We start from the raw sequence: 6,359 nt of genomic DNA, 5'->3' as shown, positions 1-6,359 counted from the left end.
ATTTATTTTCATGCTGCCGCCTGCATGCCTTGTTTTTTGTTTTTGCATATGTTTTTACATTACGCGGTGGAAAGCTCTACTAATAGAGTTAATTTATATTCTAATATGTTTGTAATGTCAATATGCCGAATCAAAATAAAGTTTAACTTACTTACTTACTTTTATTTTATGAAGAATACAGGTAGCAACTATGATGATTTTCATTCCTGAAATATTCAAAACAATCTATGCAGAAACATTGCATCTTTTTTGGTGACTGCCGACGCTCTTTTCCGTACATCAGTTACATAATTAGTTTAGATGCTTGAATAAAGGTCTATATAATCCGGCTGCTGAAGGCAACCTTTCTGATCTGTCCAGCGTAACCTAGTTTTCAATTTACTGTCCAGATCTTCCCTTTGATCTCAGAATATCATGGCTTTAATCTTCCGAAACCTAAATTTTATATTAAATGTTAATTTGATCAAATCCTCAGGAACATCACGGTCAGTGAAATAATTTCGGTATGGGAATTATACCAAAGGAACATTCAAACTCAGTCATAAACTGACGATACCACCAAAGACTAGGTGTGATAAGTATTGCTCAGGTGCTCCAGAAGGTAAACAGACCCTACTCCATAATTAGGCTTTTTACGGTTGAATAACACAAATAAAATAAAAATCATTGTGCCGATGGGTTAAGGTTTGGATATAAGAATAGTTTAGTATGGCTCTTTATGGGTTGGGACCCCTAAAATAAAAGAAGGCCATGCAGTATCTTGATTGACATGATTATAATTATCTTCGTTTTTGTATTTGTTGAGTTGTTAATCATGTTTATAATTAGTTCAAGTAACTTTATACTGTTACAGTCCAACAGGTTAAGAAACAATCGATGTTTACTCATGATATGGCCGTGTAATGTTTATACTTGACGGTACCAATATGTGTGCAATTTACTGCATTAGATGTACATTTCTATAATAAAATGCCAAAATAAAAAAGTAAAAATGTAAAGACAAAACCGGGCAAGGAATCAGAGCTTTGCACAAGGCAGATATATTCTATAATTCATTTTTAACCAACAAACAGCTCATTTATGTTCCGGACCACATGAGTATTTGGACCATACGCGTATGGTCATGACCATATAAATATATACTCATATGGTCCGACCATACGCGTATTGTCCGACCATTCGCGTATGGTCAGGGTAATTAACATTTTGCTACAGCTTACTTTTAATACTTCTAAACTCTTCATATGGTATGACCGTTCATTAAAAAAGACGCTATCATATAGGTAATTTCATTATTATATTATGATCAAAAGATTAGCTAAATAAAAATTAGTAGTTTCACAAAGTTTATTTTACTTACTTGTCAAAACTATAATAAACACATTTTTATACCGATTGTCATTACCGATGACCATTGCCGAGTGAATGGCAGTATGTCGACTTAAATAACTAAATTCCAAATTTTTTTTATTGAACTGTTACACAAGAAGTTCCTGAAAAGTAACATAGTTTATTTTAAATGTTTTGTGAATATGGTGTATTGCAGTCATTTTGCGATATTTGAGATCTAGTAAGAGCTTCTTTAAAATACCGTAGATATCAGAATGGCCAAAGACCTCGGTATCACTGTACGCAGCTGCAGACTAGCTTTTCACTCGCAAATAAACGGCGTAACTGAAAAGGATCGTGCACTACCAAGACTCGCAAATGCAAAAAAGCTATGATACCGTGTGGTAGTAAATGTACACCCAAGCCTACATGCAAAAGTGTAACTGAGGGATTTGAAGGATGATGAAGGTTTGTAGTTGCCTTCATATCTTCTCTAACATTCTATGCAAACAAACAGTGTTCAGTTTTGGTAAGTACTGCGTAGGTCCCAATTCTCATATCATGATTTCAAGTTAATCAAGTGCCGCCAAATATATTGTCGTTTTTCTTCAGAAGTCCATGTACTTTAGGTTTATGGTTCTCTTTACGGTTTGGTTTAGGTTATGGTACACTGTAAACCAATAACAGAACTGTTATAATTGGCACATTTTGCCTTAGACTGTACTGATTTGTATACTCTGCCATTCTGAATGTGTGTTTGTGTTATGTTATAGATGATCTTCTATGTACCATTATAACTTTATGGTGTTTGAGAAATAAAGAATCTTTAATCTTGAACCGGTCCGAATTTTACCCGATATCATTTGATTGTAGTTTGAACAAAACGAAAGAATCTGGACTTGTTATCGACCTCGGCAAGGCGGTCTTAACCCGTTCTCGACCCGTTTTCAATGTCTTCACAAAATTTGATTAAAGGACGTTAATGCCCAAACCAACCCAAACCCAACCAAAGCCCGAACCATAATTAAAACAATATTTCCCCCCATTTGTCTGTATTACGTATTTTGAAAAATTATTGCGTGTTCTGAATTTTGGATATAACAATTATACTTTTCAACGAAAGTACACAATTATGTGCTTTGATGAGAATAAAGGTCTTTCAGTACACGGAAATAATTTTTAAAATTTGCAAATATGTATACATTTTTTAACGATTGTCTGTTCAAAAAAGCAGATTATTTTATGTACATTTTAGTAGTTTACACCTTTTAATACTCATTAATGTGATATATTTTTTTCTTTCTTTAAAAGAGCAAAGATGAATAGTCGCTTTTTTTGTCATTTTACATCAGAAGGAAGAATAAAATAAAACAAGTACACGTGTTCTGATAAAAATTGAAGACGCCCAGGTTGAATTAGAAGCCACGCCGAGAAAGAAGACACTATTGTGTAATGAAATTTCTGCTAAGAATTGGTTAGTAGTTCATGTAGGTGTAATACCATCATTGATGTATCCTTTTAGTCTTTGTTAAATTTGCACTTTTCAAAAAATCTGTTTCAAATAAAGAAATATTGGGCATGAGTAAAGTTTTATCCTGTCCAGTACTATAGAAAAAAAAATCACAGAACATTTCATTGCATATAATAACATAACCATCACTGGAAGTTAACCAATCAAAATTTCCCCTTATTCAACCTGTGTTGAAGCTTTCACCATGTCACCTTCAGTTTCCAAAATATTCTATATAAAGAAACCCAAATAAAAAATTAGTGGTGTTTTGAAATAACCAAGATATGTGTGTATGACACAGAAATGTTTTACTGCAATAAAATGTAGGATTAATTACCTACTACAGTAACTGTCAAATTCAAGGGAATATTTTTTTCGACCTATTGCAACCGGATGAGACGTACCATGCTTTGGTGGTATTACACCTGTAAGGTATGGTCGGTTCTATATAATAAAAACATAACTAAAAATGTATTGCTATCCAGTTACGAAAATTTATGGACCTACATCCTGTTGACACTTACATGTATATGTTGGCATTGCACAAGGTCTATCTTTTCTCAGGCTGTTCTTGACGCATGCATACGTTTGATGTGTACTGATTAATATTTTAGTTGGGAAAGTCGGGGAAAACACATGATTGATGTGTTAGTTGTAATTGGTTGTACCAGCTTGTACAAACGTAGATGAGCACTGAGACAGCAACACAATTATACTGTGTCTGCTGATACACAATAGGTATACTAGCGACCATCAACGGACATTCTGTTGCTCGAAAATAATGCTGATGAAATAGAGATAATGCCTGTAGTTACTAAAATACTGGTTTCTTGTTCAATATCTCACCCTTTAAAACTTGCCGCCCTCATCCACGAAAAAGAACTGCCGTCTTTAATGCCATTTGGAGGAGATGTACATATTAAAAAGGTGTGTAGCCTAAAGGGAAGAAATAGTTAAATGGAAACGGAAACCAGAGTCGTTTCCTAACAAATAAAAAGCTTTTTTGGTTTGTTTTTGTACAATGACTAAAATCTGCTACTATAGAAAAGTTATTTGGCACTCTTATATGAGACGCCGTTTTATATTTATTCACTATTTTCTGATATCAAAAGTTAGAATTTGTGATATCAATAATAATTTTTTTGATATCAAAAAATGTTTTCTGATATCAAAAGATATTTTCTGATTTTTTTTATATCAAGAAATTTTTTTTATATCAAGAATTCTATTTTTTTATATAAAAAATTCTATTATTTGATATCAGAAAATCATTTACATTTTTTGATATCAAGAATTATATTTATTGATAACAGAAAATCAAATGAATATATTACGCATGCGCATGTAAGGGGGCCGCCATTATTTTTTTTCTTATTTTCTGATATAAAAAAAGTGAAGCATATTTCTTGATATCACAAAATCAATTTTTGATATCAGAAAATCAATTTCTTGATATGAAAAAAATGAAATATTTTCTGATATAAAAAAAAATCGAATTTTGTATATAAAAAAATCGAATCCCTGATATAAGGGAATAAATAGAAAAACAGCGCCTCATACACTCACACTAATTGAAATTTAGTTGCGGTTATGATGGTTGAGGAAAGACTCTTTGTCAAGTAAAAAAATCAACAAAAGAATGAAAAAAAAAAAAACAATTTAACCAAATACATTTTTTGTACATTACAAAAAGTAATAAAGGTAAAAATAACTATTATATTTGAAATACAACAGTTCTAATTCAGCGTATCAAACATGAATGAGGGACTACCGGATATGATTTCTGACCATCCAAAAAAAGGTCTCCACTAATACTAAAAAATACTCATCTACAATTAAGTTATGATTAGTACATTTCAAGATTGATGTCTTTAAATTAAATCTTAATTTCGATGCCTTAAAAGCTGAAATTGGGATAAATCCAGATAATTGAACATAAACTATGCAATGTTGATGGTTATTTCCGTTGTTGAAACAATTAATATACTTTTCAAACGCCTTCTTTGTCACGCTATAAGATTATGTTGTCCAAATTAATTTTATGAATTATTTTAAATGAAGAACAATCTGCTCTTATATCTTACTATAATAATTATTGAAGCAAATCATTAAAATAATATCAAAATTTTTATTTACACAATTAGAATGATTAACTTTTAAAAAAAGAATGATCTATAAATATATATATCACAAAGGAGTAATAATGTATATGTGTGTGCAAATATTATTGCACCTCATTATCTGTGTCAATTGTTCAAGACTTAACAAAATGTCAAGGCAGCAAGATATTTTTGTGTTCATGCATTTGACAATAATTGTCTTTTTCATACCACGTTAACAAACATGTTTTAAACGATTTTTATGATAAATACAGTTCAATATTCCGGTACAGTTCTTTGAAACGGTATTTCTGTATATGTATAAAAAGAAAAGGCAGTTGCTATTTGTCCGGCTAGCCGGACGAATAGTACCAGTACTATTTGTCCGGCCAATACAATGCGCATGTCACTATTTGTGTGTGGGTGTAATATTATCTTCAGTAGCACCAGGGGTAGCAAATATTTTAATCTTCTTCATTGTTAGGGCCTAATCTTGCTACTGGTAATCGAAATTGTTGTTTTCTTCATACTAGTATATGGTCCAACGTGGATAACGAATACTTAGAAGAAAAAAATCATATATATCCCATATTTATTACTTCATCTTTATCTATATATGGCTTTACATTGTAATAAGAGAGAAGAAATTACTTGTAAAACAAACTTGGGTAGTGTTTGACTCGTGCATTTTGAGTGAACGTGAACGTAAAGGATTTTGATATTTTGAGATAGAGACGGAAGATTTTTCTACAATGCCCCACCCCCACCCCCCATAAAAAAGTAAACAACACTGTTAAAATCTTATTCAGAAATTCCAGGTGGGATTTTATTTCATTTACGTAAGGGGGTCGGGTGACACGGTGTGTTCCTTTTCCCAAATTCCTCTTTTCTTTTTTTTTATCCTGATCCCACCTTTGTTTTCCCGTGTATTTCATACCCCACTTTTTATAATTCTAGTATATCCGACATCTCCACTTCAAGTTTGTAACCTCAACACCCCCCCCCCCCCTTTTCGAGGGCTACTTGCAAAATTCATTTTCTAAGTTTTATTCAGTAACACATGTCATGGTAAAGGCCTTTCTTATCTATTTTTGCTTTGAAAATCTTTTCCACCATTTACACAGCTGTAGCGAGTTGAATAATTTTGTAAACTGACTATATAGTTCTCCGATCAATTATCTTTAATTTCCCATTTTCCTTGTGATTTCAATTTTTTTTAGTCCCTTTTATAAGATTATATCATTCCTTGAAGTTCATACTATCGTATTCCATTGTCAAATTCCGAAAAGTGCAAAATTTATCATAAATTTTGATATCGCCGTTTTCAGCCATATGATCTTAAAATTGAAATATCAGTGATCGGATTACACGCGCCCCTTGGTGCTACTAAAGATAATATTACACTCACTTCCGAACACACA

This window comes from Mytilus galloprovincialis, chromosome 13 (assembly GCF_965363235.1).
Source record: "Mytilus galloprovincialis chromosome 13, xbMytGall1.hap1.1, whole genome shotgun sequence".
NCBI classification, from domain to species: domain Eukaryota; kingdom Metazoa; phylum Mollusca; class Bivalvia; order Mytilida; family Mytilidae; genus Mytilus; species Mytilus galloprovincialis.
This window is presented reverse-complemented; position numbering follows the sequence as displayed.